This window comes from Falco cherrug, chromosome Z (genome assembly GCF_023634085.1).
Source record: "Falco cherrug isolate bFalChe1 chromosome Z, bFalChe1.pri, whole genome shotgun sequence".
Lineage (NCBI taxonomy): Eukaryota > Metazoa > Chordata > Aves > Falconiformes > Falconidae > Falco > Falco cherrug.
Genome location: NC_073720.1, coordinates 10,730,265 through 10,747,550, shown reverse-complemented (window position 1 = coordinate 10,747,550; position 17,286 = coordinate 10,730,265). Strand labels below are relative to the sequence as shown.

Below are 17,286 nucleotides of genomic sequence, written 5' to 3'. Positions count from 1 at the left end.
ATGTGCATCTGGGCTGGAAAGAGTTGGCTGCACATGCTTGGTGAACAGGCAAAGCTCCATCCTTCTGCCCCAGAGTCCAGTTGGCCATGGAAAAACAGGTCAGGCTGCAACATGGGAAGCACAAACCAGCTTTCTACCCTCCCTACAAAGCTAAAACATGATGCTTGCCTCACATCCCACCCAAACCCCATCAATGCTCCCTTTGGGGGCAAACGTGGGCAAGGAAGCCCATGGCCATGATACTGGGCAGGGACTGACAGCTGAGGGCACCAAGAAGTACCAGCCTGCTGCTGCTTCTCCAGCCCCCTTCCCATCCCTCTGCCAGGCTCAAGCTACTCCAACAGCACATCAACAGGGCTGGGCTCTTATTCCTCCAGTGCCGCATACAAGCGGGCACCAGGGGACGTTATCATTCAGCAAAGCGAGGAAGAAAAAAGCAGCGTTAACCATTAGCATGTGTGTACGGAGACCCCTCATAAACTCTTTTCCCTTGCTTCCATCTGCTTTGCTCTGGGCCACTAAATCCAATTCAGCAGCGCCCAGAGCTTGTACTGAAGCTGCGACACATTTGTCAGATCCCTGACTAGACCCATGGCTAATTTTGCAACACTAATTTATCTCACCATATTATAGCGCTTTCATTTCATCCCCCTGGATCCCATTACTGCCAGTGTACCTTGTAGCCAGCATGTAACAGTAATTGGTATTATTAGCGACGTACCCTTCTCGAGCTGCTCTGTTTGCAGAGCTGCGAGGAGTCCTGTGGGTGGGCCAGTCCACACCAGGGATGAGGCGGGAAGGGATGGGGTTCTTTGCCCACACCACTTCACACATGTCACCACCTGGCAATGCTGAGGGTAGGCTTTTGCTGCTGCAGAGCATCTCTGCATGCCCAGACCCCAGCCCACTCCCCACTGCAGCTCCATCAGTACCCCCGTGGTACTTCAACCTTCAGCTTTTAGCTCTGAAGCCTGCATTCATCCTTGCACACAGGGAGCATTTCTGCCCTTGACTGTGGCTCAGAGGATACAGGACTTTGATGATCTAGGGTGAAAGGAGCTCCAAAACACCTCTGGGAAGCATGATGTGGCAGGGGAGGGGGCAGGGGAGCTGCAAAAGGAAAATGCATAACACTTCACGCTATTTTGGCTAACAGTTCTCCTCTTCATTGTAAGCTATCACATTTCCAAGATCAACATAATTAAAGTCATGCAGTTTTAGCTAAGTGGGAGGCTGTGCTAGTCAAATGGTGACAATTCCCACTTAAGATGTCCTTGCCTGGTGTTTAGAGACTTGTAAAATTTTAATTCATAATTTTCATTTCTCAAGCATAGCACCAGCAAGCACCGGCTTCCCCAGCACAGCTCTGCAGGGTCTGTATCCCCAGATGGGGCACCCCCATCCACAGGCCCCTCCTCCTGCTCCACCAGGGAGAAGATGACCCCAAACCCCTACTCAGGCAACACTGTGTTACCACAGCTCCATACAAAGCACATATGCAATGGGTCTCAGAGGTGAGGTAACCCATTGACCATGGCTGGTGATGGTAGTGGTCTCCTAAGGGGATGCAGTCCTTTGCAGCAGAGCAGAGCCCAGGGAAGTTCATCACATCCATGATGCTGCAGCCCCCAGTGCAGCAAAGGAGAAAGAACATCCAGCAGCCCTGACAGCTTGAAGTTGTGCTTTTCTGTGAGAGGTGACACCACAAAACAGGGCTGGGTGACACTTACCTGCTCCCGAGTAGTTCAGCCATCAAAGAACCTCTGCTACCCCAGTTAGACCATGCATCCCTGAGTTGCCCTAAGGGCTTTCAAGTGGGAGGGATCTCTGTGGAGAAGTCTCCTGTGTGCAGCCCATGACACGTGTGTTTTCCAAGCTGTTCATCCAAACCGGGCCCATCTACAACCTAAATAACCTCTGTCATCATCTGCCCTTTTTGCACAGCAGCCATGGGGCTGCTCACGTGCTAGAGCCAGGAGCAGCCTTTTGCCACACTTTAATAAATGCCATCCTATCAAAAAGACACATGGTCTGCAACTCCAACAAAACCAGGTGGCCCAGAGCACACCAACGGAAGACAAACTGGGTGAGCAATTGTTTTAATCCACCTCTTACCTCTCCACCAGTCCAGAGTCCTTGGGGTGTCCCCTATTTCTCATCAACGTCCAGGGGATTCTTCTGGATGCCTGACCAATCCTCGCAGCTCAGATCTGGGATTTTCTTCAACAAAACAGAAGAGACAACCTGTCAGGTTACCAGGTAGAGCTCTGCCATCACTTCAAGTTTACAAAACAACCAAGGGTGGGGAGCATCTGTCTTCCAGCCCTGAGAACTGCAGGTAACTGTTGCAAACACGAAGCTAGGTCAGATGAAGAGCCCTCCTACATAAGCATCACAGTCAAGCCCCAAAGCGTGCATTTGCTTAATTATTTCAATTTAGAGAGATGAAAGGGGAGAGGGGTTAAAAAAATACTGCAGCTTGGAGCATCCCTGATACTCTTTAAAGACAGACAGTAATGCTCCCCAGCCAAAACAGCATAGCAGCACTAAAATGTCAGCCCAGCACCAAGGCATTTGCCCATGAGATCTTGTACTGCCTAAGCCTTAATCCTGCAAAGCCTCACACACGTGTTAAACCATGCAGGGAGAGGCCAATCTGACTGAACCCGGGAGCGTGATGAGGAAAGCATGCACGTATGGCTTTGCAGCACGGACACTGAGGACTGGAAATGGGAGAGAGACTTTCCGTGCTACATCTGACATGCTGCCTAGTGAGATGGAGTTTGAAGCATTACCGTAATGAGTGGTGCCCTCAGTTAGAAATAAGCTTTTCGTGTTAGACAAACAAATTATCAGTTGAGACCCGTGCTCATTATCTAGCTCTTGTGGCTGCGCTTGTCTTGTTCCCCCCCACCCCTGCCCCTCCTTTTTAAATGTTTTGAGGAGGGAAAAAAAGTCTTATGGTTACGCATTATTAAAATTGAAAAATAGAAGCCAAACTCCACTTGCAAAATGCAAGTCAGGGAGTCACTCCTGCAGAGATCTTTCCCGAGGGTGACAGCAGCTCCAAGCCTGGAACACCACATGCTTTAATTAGCACCCAACCCTGAGCCAGTGATCTTCACCAGAGCCCTCCCCAGGACCCCATCCAAAGCCCATGGTGAGTCAGAGGGAGGATGCTACATAACCCAAACTACAACCCCTGTCCACCCCTCACTCGCCTACAGAACCTAAATAAATATATAACCCCCCCCAAAACTGTGCTGGGTGCCTGGTGGAGAAACCCTCATTTGCAAAGTGCTGGGAAATAATTAAAAAGTTTTCCCAGAGCTTAAAAGGAGGGAAGCAGACTGCTTGTCATGCCGGCAGCCATGGTGTGCCGCAATTTATCATGTTTGTCAGGTGTCAGCCACCAAGAAATTTAACTCCAGCTGCCCCAAGCCCAACTCCCGCAACGCCCCATCACTCAAGAGCTGCTCTGCCAGGCACCCTAGAGCTGACAAGTGACTGGCAAGGAGAGAGGGCTCCTTCCCACAAAGTCTCCCTTTGCTCTGCAATGCCAAAGGAACTTCTTAGTTTTGGTGGCATTTTTTTTTGACCCACAGATGAAGAGGAACAGAGGACACCGGGCTACAGCAAGCAGCAAGGCTCGTTTGTCACTACCTGCCAGGGACCCGCCTGGGCTGTCGCTCCAGCTTGGCAGGAATATGACAAGAGAGATGGGTTTAGCATGAGCACCCTTGGAGAGGTTTTTGCAGCATCCTTTGCTCAAGCTGTACGGACACAAGTCTCGTAGGGACAGTTGTGTTATGCTGCATACAAAGTGCAAAATTCCAATGCTTTTGCTGAGAGATATCCTTGGAACCTGCTCATCTGGAAAGGACTGACAACCTCTGTCACCTCTGTGCACTCTCCTGACGGGACAAGCCAGCCCTGCCACAGGTCCAGCAGCCCAGTTTTCCCCATGGCAGTTGAAGCATGGATTTGCTTTTTAAGAACACCAGGCTGAAGTCAAATTGGGTTTTGGAGGAGCTCAGCAGGCCCAAAGCAGGTCACCATCTGAAGGACCTGGCTCACAGCATGAAGTACTGCCGAGCCAGTGGGAAGATCTGTGAGCTAGAGTACCTCAAAACAGGGGACAGCCTTGACCACAGCTCAGGCAGCCTCACGTAAGGAGCAAATATCACCAGCCACAGAACTGGGATAAGTCCTGGGGCAGGTCCCTGAAGAAGGGCTGGCACCAGTCCTGAGCTCACTCTGCATCACAGGGACTTGGGGTCCCAGCAATGTATCGTCAGGACACTTCATCAATGTCACGCCTGCTTTGTAGGACCTGGCAGAGCTGTCCCCCATAAATACTCGTTTTGGCCATTTATGTAGCAACAAGCTGAGTTAGGAGGCACCTGCAATTGTTGCAATGCAAAAACACTAACTGTTCAGTCTGTGCAAAATGCTGAAGGAAGCCCAGCATCCATCCATTGCATGCTGCATGTCCCGCATGATGCATCTGCATGTTACAGCAAGGGCTAAGGGATAACTGAATCACTTCTTTAAAAAACAAAACAAAACCAAACCAAAAAAAAAAAACCAAACAAAAAACCCCAAACCAAACACAGATAATCAGCATTTGCCAAAAATCTTTCCTCCCAATATAAGGCAGGGCTATGTCAATCAGGGATCGATGAGTTTTACTTGCATCAACAGAAGGGGCCCACAGTTTCCCAGTGGCAAGGCTGTGCAAGAGCTAGGGCAGGCATAGGTTTTGCACTCACATGTGCTCAAAGCAGCGTAGTTCCTGCTGTGGGAGCACAGCGGCTGCTACCTCCCCGCACACGCTATATATAATACACCCACACAGCAGTGTTTTTCAGAGGCTTGCAACTTGGCACAGGGAAGGTGGCTTTTCATGCCGTCAGGAACATGCAGATCCCTGACGCCTGGCTGAAAACCTTCCCCATAACTACCAGACCCAGTCTCACAGTGCAAAGATGCTAGGGTTGCTTCAGCACAACTGCAAGAATTTTTCTTGGTTTTGGTTTGGATTTTTTTTTAAGCTGTGGATAAATTAGTGCCTTTTTCTGCCCCAAACTGTGTTCTGAGAGCAGCTTAAAACCTCCTTTGCTAAAATTTTCCAAAAAAATTCAGCCGGAGGCAGAGACATGTGAAGTTTCAGTCCAAATGGTTAAAGGCTGGCATAGTTTCAAGCAACTGAAGACAGGGGCTTATAATCAGAAGTGTCAGGCAACCTTAATTATATTATTTCCTGAAGGAAATAGTTTTCCCTGCCGAAGTCCAGAAGTTATTAAAAAAAGTTGACCTCACTGGAACCAATCAAGATGGAGACAAGAAGCCTGTGATGGATTTTTAAGGCAGGCAAGCTCATGCATCTGTATTTTTTGGGGTCCAGGACTTTAGGACAGGTGTTCCCAGACAAGCCTGGCCCTGCAAAAGCCCCATGGCCAGCAGCCAGGATGTGCAGACCCCTCCCATCCATCCTCCCGAACCCCCCCAGGCAGGGAGACATGGAGCCCCACACACCCGAGGAGGGTGTTTGCCTGTGCCCAGATCAATTGCTTCGCCAACATGAGCGAAGAAAAACAGCCGGCTGCTTTGTAGCTGTCAGGAGCACACAGGCTTTTTGTCCATCTCTTCCCCTGCGCCCATAAATAAAAGTGACAGCAACTTTATTTAGGACTTCTTCCAGTTAAGAGGAGATGGAAGAAAAGTGAAAAATGAAATTGTAGCTCAGCAAAGGTGGAGGGGGAGGATCCTGAAGGCGCAGCTCAGGCTGTGCTGGGGCTGCAGCAGCCTGGGCTGGTGGCAGTCCTTGCACCCCCAAAACCAGCACCTCCTCACCCCGTTCAGTGCACCCTTCTCCACCACTTCAGGCAAGGAAATCTCATCCCATGTGCCCTTGTCTTCTGCCACTCCCCAGCACTAGCCAAGAGGCTCACGCGTCTGCAGGGAGTCAGAGGTAGAGTAACTTGTGTCTCCTTTCCTCCAGAAAGAGATTAAAAAATAATTCAGAGGAGAAAGTCACCTGCTTCCCACACGCATGCAAAGTTTGTACGCATAGCATCAACAGCAGCCCTGAATTGCAGCTCAGCGCAGTGCAGTTTGCCAGCATGGCTAAGCAGTGAGTACAGCATCTCCACCAGTGTCCACTACCACAGGAGGTTCTGGCTGTTTTGGCTGTATTCTTCAAGGAGCCTTTTACACCTGAGGAAAGACCTCCTTTCTGTAAAAAGCAGGGAAGGAGACTCAAAAAGCAAGAGAGGAGGTGAAGGCTGCTCTGCAAGAGGGCTGAGCACCCAGCAAAGTGGCCCCAGGCAACGTCCGGCCCCGGAGGAGCGGACCCAGGGTTTGAGCACCCCAGATTTGGTCTCCCCCAGCTCCCTGCAGCATCTCCTTAGCAGCACAGCACCTCACATATCACAATGGTATTGCAACACACTGGTAATGCAAGCTTTGCTTCAACCTTCATCCTGCTTGCACCACTGCCAAGCCAGTGCTGTGCCACTTGACGGAATCAGTCCCCAAGAGGGGCTGCAGGGCTTGCACCACCTGCACTATGTGGCTGGTTCACAGATGCTTGGGAGCTTGACGGGAGCTAGACTGGAGTGATATCATGCACCTTCACCTGCACACAAACATGCTCAGGGCAGGCGTGTAGGAAGAGACCCACCATCCCTGGGGATGGGTGCCCACCCCATCTGGAGAGGTTCGGGGTGGAAGTTATGTGCAGCTCCCTGGGGAGAGAGGCTGCGAGTGACCTCATGGGTTTCTTCCACCACTGCCCTCTCCGCTGCCGTGAGTCAGAGATTAATGACAGGCCATTTGTCAGCACTGGTGGCATCATCACCAATCTCATTTCTGAGCAGACTCCTGACCTTGCATGCATCCCCGAGACCCATGTTACCGCATGGCTCAGGCAGCCTCCTGACAGCTCCCGGGGGACACAACACAAAGCAGGGGACCAGGCTGTGACACAGCCTGATCCTGACTCAGGATACACCAGACAAACCTTTCAGCTGTGGATTAAGTGGTGCATGTTCATAGGCTTGTCCCACTGCCCTACCCATCTCCCAGCTGATCCCCAAGCAAGGGTCTCCCTTGCTGAGCACTGGATGAGGTTATGGAGAAGGGAGATCTGTCCCCAAAAAGGAGGGCTCAGACAAAACCAGCCTCACCAGAATCTCAGGAGGGGAAGGGAAAAACACAATGCAAAACACTTTTTGCCCTGACTGCAGCATCCTGTATCTCAGCCCCACGCTACCCACCCAGCTGGGGGTTCAATGTGCAGTACCAGCTGTGGCACCCAGACCTTCTTCACAGCCAGCCACGACCCAGGCTGAATTTTTAACCCAGATCTCACTCAACGAAGAGACCAGATAAAACCCAGACACAGATCCACCCTGCATTTCTCAACAGAGCTTGTACCTGTGTCCTGCAGATTAGATGAGCTATGCCACAGGGTCCAGCACCCCTCTGCCACAAACCAGACCATGTTGCCACCATACAAGTCTACTATGCAACTGCCACTTAGACACCACACACAGCTGTGGTTCTCAGACCTCAGAAAGAGAGTAATGAGACCACAATAGGTACTGGGGAAGGAGAACAAAACAGGTTCTCTATCAGGGCACATCAAGCAGACCACAACTTTTCAGCCTGGGAAGAGGGAAATGGAAAAAGGAGGAGACAGGACTTAACCACTGGACCTCAGTCTAGACGCAATGTGTTGGCCAAACCATGATGTTCACACAGATCCTTACTAAATGGCAGAAAATAAATGATTTCAGGAGGAGCAGGGAAAATTCAAGAACAGGTCCTCTGACAAATCCTGGTCCTGATGCAAGCTTTGCCTCAACACATCCCTCAGCCTCAGACAGCCAGATGACAGGAAGATTGCATCCCCACCAAGAGGGATGAGAACCACCAGGACGGTTATCCGTCTGCACTGAGTCAAGCCAGTCCCGGCTCTCATACTTCTCATAAGAGGAACGAATTAAAATGATGTGGGACTGGGAAAAGATACACTCAGTTAAGATGAAGAAATCAGTGCCATTAAACTTCATTAAAATAATATGCCCAGAAAGCTTCATAAAAGGAGATATTGTATGATTGAATGCTCTCCAGACCCTCCTTTTACGCAGACCCAAAACACCAACAGAGTCTCTTCCAACAGCCAACTCCCACAACTATCGGAAGGTTTTTTCGGTTTTGCTTTGTGTTGGTGTTATTTTTTTTTTCTCCTGAGGAGCTTTTAGGGTTTGCAATTGAAACTACAATTCTTTTAGTTCCTGGGGGTGGGGGGGTGGGGAATCATTTTTCATTAAGCTGAAGCAAATGGCATTTTTGCTTGTCAAAAATATTTGACACAACTCTGACAGACTCGACCAGACATATAAATAAAAGATTTAAACCCCTCAGCTTCACAGCTTAAGAAAAACCCGCTGCCAGTTCCACTCCAGTAAAAGCTCTCTCCTATGGGTCACGCTCCCTGGGGGCTGCCAACACTGTCCCGGCGCTGATGCTGGGACGGATGGGCAGGTACCTGCCACACCAGCCCGTTTATGCAATGAAAGCATCACCAGCTCACGTTATCCTGCTGCAGGCTGCTCTCTCAGAGGATGGATCAGCCCCTGCCCAGGCTCAACAAGGAAACAGCCAGCTCCAGTGGCAGGGAGTCGAGTGGCATTGATCCCCTCCCTCTCCTGCCACCATCCATATCCGATAACGGCATGGACCTATATGTACTGGATGCTTTATTTCCTCACCCACCCGGGCTGTGCATCAGCAGCCATCGGGCCTCCTTCTCCATCCGTTGTGTCAGCAATGAGGCTGCAGACACTGTGACAAGATGCAGAGCGGTGTCGAAGCCCATTTCGAAATCCCTCTATCCTATTCAAGCCAGAGAGGCTTATCTGCATGGATTTATACTGTTTGCCCCAATATTTAGCTACTGAGCTCACTAATCTGTGTGCAATAAAAACCCCGGTGGCTCAGAAGCTGAGCAATCTACATCATTCATCATTTAGATTAGCTATTGTCTTAATCCTCTTTAAACTACTGTATAATACATAAGGGAATGGATGTCCTATAGGCTCAGGATACACAGAGGAAACCCAGGCTGAAGCTCAGAAACTTGGATAGACGTTCGAATGGCAGATCTTACCAAGCCACAGAAGAAAAAGGAAACCTGTTGCACTTCCTGACAGCTGGTTTAACAACTTCTTGCTCTCTCCACCGCAGCAACCTTTAAATATTTCCTAGCCAGCTTCCTAAAGAAACACATAGCTCCCCTGCCCTCCCCCCTCATCAAAACACCCTATAAACTGGGGACCTCAAGCTTCACCAGTGCATGCAGTATGGTCTTGCTAAAGCTGCTGCCCCAAGGATGCTCATCTCTGCCATGCAGGAGCTGGGACATCCCAAGCCAGCATCAGCCACAGCTGTGCTGCTCTTGGAAAGGCAACAGCTCCGCACGGCCCAGCGTCGTCATGCTTTGGGCCCTGCCTTGCAAACAGGCAGGCTCAGGTCAAGGATTAAAGTCTGCTTTGCTCTCCAGGATCACGGCGTGCATCACTGCAGCGCCTGGTGGGAGGACAAACAAAGAACAGGTTTCTTTATGGAAACAGAAAGGAGTTTGGGGGGGGGGGGGGGGGGGGGAAGAGGGGATGCAACAAGGCAGTAGCAAATGAGGCTTTAATTTTTTGCCCACCAGAGCTGAGGGAGCTAATAAACAGACAGATGAGAGCTAAATTGTCTTCTGAACCTCTGTATCAGTATTCACATTACAGAGGCTGCTTCCAGCAATTCCAGCATATTAATAATAAATGCTACATAATTACAGCAGACTTGCTTTTGTCCTCTCTTCCTGTTTACTGTCAATGTCTGGTTAACCCTGTGCATCCCACAGCTGGCTCTCCACCAGTGCCAGCCCCTCCTCAAGTGGCATGGGGCTGGCACTATGGATGGGTGCCCCTCCCAGCTCCCTCCTGGGCTGGACAGGGCACAAGGGGAGGTGAAGGAAAGCTCAAGTGCTGATACCAGTTCACAGCCATCACCTTCTACCCATCAAAACTATGCTGACATTGCTGCAGGGCATGAAAAAGAAGTATCTGGGGTCTCAGTGGCAACTCCAGGCTGGGATGAGTTGGGGACTACGCAAAACACCTCCAAAGCACAGCAGAGCTCCAAGTCACCAAACAGGAAATTGGGTTTATGGCCTCTCCTGCTTTTAATCTCCTCCAGACTTGTAGCTGGAGCTGCCTTCCCTGCAGAGATGTTTTTGGGATGTCTCTGCCCCAGCCCATTGGGAGTCCTCCTGCTGCACCCATGGTCACAGGGGTGTCGATGGTGATGGCTCCCTGGGATGCACAGCCAGGGGCAAGAACACCACACACTGCTGGGAGCTGGCAGTGGGCTCTGGAGCATCCCCAGAAGAAAGCAACCATGGAAAGCCATAGGAGATGACCCACAGCTCCCAAGTCTGGCACCCAGGTAAGGAAGAACAGAATTTTTGTGTAGTCAAGTTCCAGACCAAAACAACTCCAGTCTATGCAGCACTGTAGCCACCTCCCCACACTCCTCCCCTGGATTTCTGCAGCACCAGGGCCCCTTGGACCCAGCTGCTCTTCCCAAGCATCCTTCTTCCTAGGCAAGCTGTACCAAAACACCGTGCTCTGTCTGATCATTTCATGAGCTGACTCAAATGAGAGTTAAAGACCCTCTGGCAATTTTCCCCTGAATTTTAGAGGCGTTTCATCCAATCTAGCTGCAAACTGAACTTTGGAGCCTGCTCTGCTTCCCACAGGACTGTCTTTGTGAGCGTTTCTTCCTGAAGTTGCAGGCAAAGAGCATCAAAACTCTGGAGAAGGGTCCACATTAACAGTGCAACTGCTGTTTATATCAGAGCACAGGTTTAATTTGCACCTTTCAGGCTAGGTCTCTCTTTTCCCAGCCTTTCAGGGAGGTTGCCATGCCCTGTAACATGGCTTCAATAATAGAAGAGAACAAATACCTCAAATGGGATTTCTGCAAGAAGAAGCCAACATGCAAAACAAAGTGTGCCTGCCTTCCAGTGCAAATTAACTCAGCTTTTGCCTCGAGTGTAGACCTTTCCAGACATGACACCCACTGGACGGCAAATGAATGCCAAGCAACTCAGATGCAAATCTCTTCCTGCACAGAGAAAGCCTCAAATGCTATGGGAACACTTGTCTCAAACAGCTGAGCACTGAAAAGCCTCGAAATGGAAAAAAACAACTTAAACCCAGCTACACCACTCACACAGGGAAGAGAAGGATGAAGTGACATAAGACTGGCTGTCCCTCAGACACCGGTGTCCCACCCGACCTGGGTCATGCACAGCATCCCCCAGTGCTGGCATCCTGCCACCATTCCCCAATGCTTCCCACAGCTGCACATAGCCTCTTTGCGTTTACTGGGCTGTCTCCTCTGCAAGGTGAAACATCGAAGCATTTTGCTCCCTGAACATGTCAGAGTCACTCTTTTGGAGTTCTCAGAAAATGAAGCAGCAACCAGTTGTTCAGGAATAAATGCTGAAGAAAAAGAACCACAGCTCTTCTGTTCTACAACAAGTACAGGCACCAATAAAAGTGAGAGGGACAGACTGTGCAGAGGATAGGAGGCACATGCAAGCCAGGAGTCCTCTGGACCGCTCACACGGAGCAGGCATGCCTGAGAAGGATGGAGCACAATGGGGAGCAGGAAAAAGGGGGATAATCATCATCACATCGAGCTCTTCCTTGCAGGACAGTACCAGGAAGGCTACTTTGAGAGCTGGTAGACAGCCACAAGGTATGAGGAAGGCCAAAATCATCCCTGTTGGGTGGCCCTGGGCTGGCAGCATCTTTGAGCTGCCTCTCTCTTCACTCACTGCTGTTTTTGGCAGGGTAGCCCCAGCTTCTTCACTGCAGGGGCCTTTGCTCCCTGTGCAAAAGTCACTCAGCAGGCTGGAGTCCCCACACACCACCATGAGCTGGTGCAGCTGGGAAAGCAATAAGCCATATGGACAGGGAAGGGAAATGCACCAAGACCTGCAAGGAAGCTGGACTGCAGGCTCTGGGACACAGGCAACCTGTGCTGCTGAAAGAGCTTGCCACAGGCAGAGAGAAGCAATGGCTCTGCCATCGCCCTCGTAGTTCCCATCACACACACAGACAACCTCCAGCACTGCTGGACGAGCTGTCACAGCAGGATTGCAAGCATGGAAGGACAGCAAAGCAGCCAGAGTGCTCTGCACACCTCTCTCAATATGGCACACCCAAGCCAAGCCCAAACCTTCCCAGCATGGATCTCTGCACGGTGGTGCCACAGGATAAAGCAAGATTTGGCCCAGGATTACCAGCCAGCACTCCTAGATACAAAGACAGAAAAGCATTAGACTTCTGAGCCCCCCAGATCATCTCCAGGACAGCCTGCATCATGCCCCTCTGCCAGGGCTGCTTCCCTGCTTTCCAAACAACCCACCACCCCAAAATCTCAGGACGCTCCTTGGCAGTTGATGGCAGCACATTTCAGGCTGCGTGAACCTCTTGTGTTAGCTCCCTCCACAAGCCATTTCAAAAAAAGAGAGCAAGTTATTAATTACAAATTAAGCTGCTAATTGATACTAAGCTCGGTTAGCTCTAGGGGAAACAGAAGCAGAGCTATGCCCCCTCACAGCATGGCTCAGTGATTGCAGTTGCGATATGAGGATCCTGAACTCCCCAGGAAAGCTGCTGGAGACACAGTCGCACTGCTTCCAGATCAAGCTGCCCAGGGATCTCTTAATCCTTCACTTCTTACAGCCCTGACCTGCCTCCAACCACCGTGACAACCAAAGGTTCAAACACCCTCTCCCAGCTGACAGTTGCACCCAAGTGCAAATCCAAAGCCAACACCCACAAGCACCAGCAATTCCAACCATCAGACTTCTGTAACAAAGTAATCAGGGTGACAGCCCCAGGGCACGCCCCAAATAAAGATCTCCTATTTTGGAGGGGATGAATAATTTCCCTATCACCCCATCCCAGCAGCACTTAAAGGTTTGTACAGCCAGAAGTCCCCATTTTGCTTGGCCCTGGGTGGACTCCTGCATCTTGCGGAGGATGAGGTGATGAAGCAATGCCAAGGATCAGCCCACGCTGGACAGGTAAGATCAGGCCAGCTGACCTCCTAGAGCTGAAGAAAACCCTCCTGCCACAAGTTTCTGAGCCCTGCCTTTTGGAAAGCTCAGAAACACAGTGCAGAATTACCTCCTCTCTTAATAAGTAAGAGGTAATAAGTAATTAAATAGTAGTATTAATAAATAATGAAGAATAATTCCTTAATAAGGGGCAGTAAAGCTTGAAGTATTGCACCCCTTTGCCCCAACTTTGAAGCACATGGGAAGCTCCTCTCTTGCACAGGGAAGTGCAGCACTTGCCCACAGTGGACAGGACCTGCCTCATACAGGGGCCTGCTGGAGCAGGACAAGTTCTGCTGGGTTTGACCATCAAGCAGCTGACACAGAGATCTCCATCCATCCACTCTCACGCCACCCTTCTCCTTGGGCAGCCCAATTAAACCTAATGAATTATATCCAGCACAAGTCACAAGCACAAGCGAATGCAGGAAGACTTGGCGACCATGGTGCTGCGCAAGCAGAAGGTGAATAAATAAAATTCACTCCAGTTGACAGAAAACTGCGCAGTGAAGCTTGTTGGAAGATGCCAATTCAGTGATAGAGATTCTGTAGCAAAGCGTCTGTTTGGGTGATTTTGGCTTAAAAGGGGGCAAAAAGAAAACATCCACAAAAGCCAATTCTACATTTAAATATGAAAAACTCCGGAGAAGTTTTATCCTAGGTCAACACTGTAGTTAAAAAAGAAAAAAAGTTTAACCAAGAAATAAACTACTGCTAGTTACCAGAACGGATTTAGGATCAGAGCTGTAGAATAATAAAGACTGGCCCAGATTTCAACCTAATACCATGCAGGTGGAGCGGGACCAGCCAGCTCAGGTCACACTGAGGGGCTGCTGCAGGTTAGGGCTGAGCATCTCCAAGGCTGGACCTTTCCCATCTCATATTCCTGTTGCAGTGTTTAACCACACTAATGGGGACAAGATACTTCTCAGTGCCTGACAAACAATCAGATACTCCAAACTGGATTTTTATCTGCTGTATTGTCCCTGTCTGCTTCCAAAAATTATTCCATCTCCTACCTCTCCTCTCCCATAGAGGGGCTCAAAACAGCAGTAAGACCTGCCCCACAACACCCTGATTCACTTTCCCTTCCCCAGGCCACACAGACCCACTGCTATCAGCGTCTCCCTCCCCATCCTTCTGCTCCACAAACCCTCGGAGTTCCCCGATGACAACTACTGATGAGTTTTGACATCAAATTCCCATGGGAGACGGTGGTGGGGAAATACTGCAAACCAAGACAGACTGCATGGCTTCCTAGTGGGCAAGAAACCCTACCCAAACCCAGTTGTAGCCATAACCAACTGCCACAGTTTTCCCTTCAAAAAAACAAAGAGCCCTGCTCCACTGTGATGCAAACAGTTGTTGTTTCAACACAGTCCTCCCCCACCACCATTCCTTCAATTCAAAGTCAATTACGGCAAGGTTAATGGGGCAGAGAGGATGCCAGTTGGCTGGGTAATGATGTCAAAGCACCTGGCATTGCCTGGGCAACAGCTAGGCAGCGGGGATGCAAATGAAGGTGCAGGATTGCACTTGATCCCTGGAAACAAGCTGATGCAATTGAGCGTATCAGCGTTAACGAACATGGAAATAACAAGAGAGCACCCAGAGAAACAAGACACTGATGGGGAGTGGGGGCTGCACCCAGCAAGAAGATATGGCTATGAGCACCACGTGCTGGGTGTCAACAGAAGTCTGCATGGTGCTGACCTGCCTCCAGGTCTTCACCCAGAAGGTGCTGGGTGTAAACCCACAGTTTAACACTCCAACTTTGCACACCCAAACCCAGCCATGTTGTTCTTACACTGAAGTCTTTCCTCCAGCAGCTCCTGGCTCCTCTCCAGGCAAGCTGCAACAGGGAGAGCAAGAGGGGAGCTGCATGCATCAAGAGGCCACATCTTAGAGTGATCTGATAAGCATAGGGCCTAGGCAGCAAAGACCAAGGGGCAAAAAGAGGTGCACACAAGAGGAGGTGCTTGAGGGCATTTCAGTGCAAGGAGCAGTGACCTGTTCAGCAGGAAGGCTGTTCCAGCAGTGCAGCCCAGCTTCCCCAAAGCTTGCAATCCCCACATCATCTGCAATTAATAATCTGAAGCTTGCAGGCAGAGCAGCAGGAGCTGCTATGTGGGATGTTCTCTGCCAGGACTGAACTTGGCACAACGTGCTGCCACTGACCAGGATTACAGAACAGCAGGTAAGAGTGCTGCAAACCTCAGACACCAGCAAGCCATTTCCAGCTTTGGTCAATCAACCAGCTGCTGCTATCTTCTCCCTAGTCCACAAGCTTCATCAGATTTCCCTCAGCACATTTACTACCTGGAAAACTTTCACTCTTACATGTTAATATTCAGTGCTTTCCTGTCCCTGGCCTTTAAGCCTATGCCATGCCACCGCTCTCCCTTTCCTGACCCCACACACACTCCAGGATGCAGCAGCCTTTGGTTTCCAAGCAGAGGCCATCTGTCCCTCCACGAGCCAGTGTTATGGGTGGGCTGGTGCCCCACACCCACACTCTCGTGCTTTCTGCTCACCATCTTTAGCTTCACAGCCCATTCCCAAAATATGCTCCAGGGCAGCAATAGCTCCACCAGTAGCCACAGTAAAGTCCCACAGGAGTTCTATCCCAAGAAAAGCTACGCAAGATGAGCAGGGGGAAGCTGACAGCATTTCTCATACCAGTGTCTAGCAGAGCTTGCACAGTTGAGATGCAGCTGTGCAAATGAGACCCCAGCAACCACCACCCCCAGCCCCACAGGACTGTACAGCCAGTATCAGGGACACAAAGCAGCTGACGCCACAGGGGAGCAGTTGGGTCATGCATCCATTTACAAGGTCATTGCCCTGTGCCTCTTTAAAGTCCTTCGCTTTCGCCAGAGGCAAGTCAAGGTGACTGTGCTGCGACTGCTCCCGCTCCCACAGATGCTCTGCACTATCCCCTACCCTTGCACCATGAGCCCCTCGGAGCCGAGAGCATACTTCTCTGCTCTCTGGAAACGGCCCAGGAAAGCAGCAGCCTGTGCCATAAATAACACTGGCAACTGGCAAGAGTAGCTGTGGGCTGCACAGGGACCAGAGCATCCCTGGCCAACCCATGCTCAGGCTCTACAGGACACAGGCCTTGCCCAGAGCAAACCCTTTCAAGCATCCTCCCTGCCCACTGTGGTGGGACCAGGCATGCCTGGATTCACAGCAGTGCCACCCCCAATGCCAGGTCTCTCCCCGAGTCCCAGCATGTTGCTTTTTTTATGTCAGCAGTAAAACCAGCTACATAGAAGGAATTAAAGGGGGGTGGGGGGAGAGAGACGAAAGGGAGAAGAGACAGCTCTGCTAATAGCGAGTCAGCCAGAAGTCTCAGAATCCATTTGAAATGCGTAGGGCTTAATTTAACTTAATGGTTTTGTCAAACATTGGCACTCTGTTAAAAGCACAGGAGAGCTGGTAATCCAAATGCCAGTGGCTCTGCCTTTGCTAGTCGCAAGAAGGCTGCTGTTCAAGTCCCCAGACAGATCCATCTGGCTTCACACAGGCAGCAAGCATGGCCCTGGCTACTGCAGTCACTCATTAGGGCAGCTCTGTATTTACTTAGCACTGGCAGCAGCCCTGGCTTTGCCCAGAATGCAAAAACAAACACAGACACTGCATTTCTGAGGTTGTACGTCTTAAGGCAGCTCCAGGCTTCTCCTGAAAACACAGCTCAGTGAGGGGAAGAGAGATTTCCAGCTTTCCCTCGGGAAGACAAAATTAAATCTCTCACCTACGTGGACTTCAGAAAGAAGTTGGAAGAGAAAAAGAAAAGCAAACTCTTTGCTCACAGGCAGGCAGAGACAGCTACGAGCTGAGCTGCAAAAACTGGTTCGTTCCCCAGCCAGCCCTGCTCTCCCTCCTCTCTCCAGCAGCTCTAGGTCAAGCCCCCCTGCAGCCCCCACAGGATGGGATGGGGCTCAACTCCAGGGGAAACGAGGCAGCACTAGTTCAGCTGCTGTCAAACCCTCTTCTACAGGAAAAAGTAGAAATGTCAACCTGCCATTTAAGATGATCTTCCCTCTGCAGACGGGAGACTGAGCTCATCTCTATACACACTAGGAACA

At 50.5% G+C, this 17,286-nt stretch overlaps 1 protein-coding gene across 2 annotated transcripts in view; it reads right to left on the bottom strand.

The window, feature by feature from the left end:
* The window catches only part of CNTFR (ciliary neurotrophic factor receptor), a 209,967-nt gene that overhangs the window by 152,848 nt on the left and 39,833 nt on the right, over positions 1 to 17,286 (bottom strand). For both annotated transcript variants that reach the window (XM_055699741.1, XM_055699742.1), the window contains exon 2: positions 2,116 to 2,220. The gene's annotated coding sequence lies outside the window, so the exon portion shown is untranslated. The remainder of the gene's footprint in view (positions 1 to 2,115; positions 2,221 to 17,286) is intronic.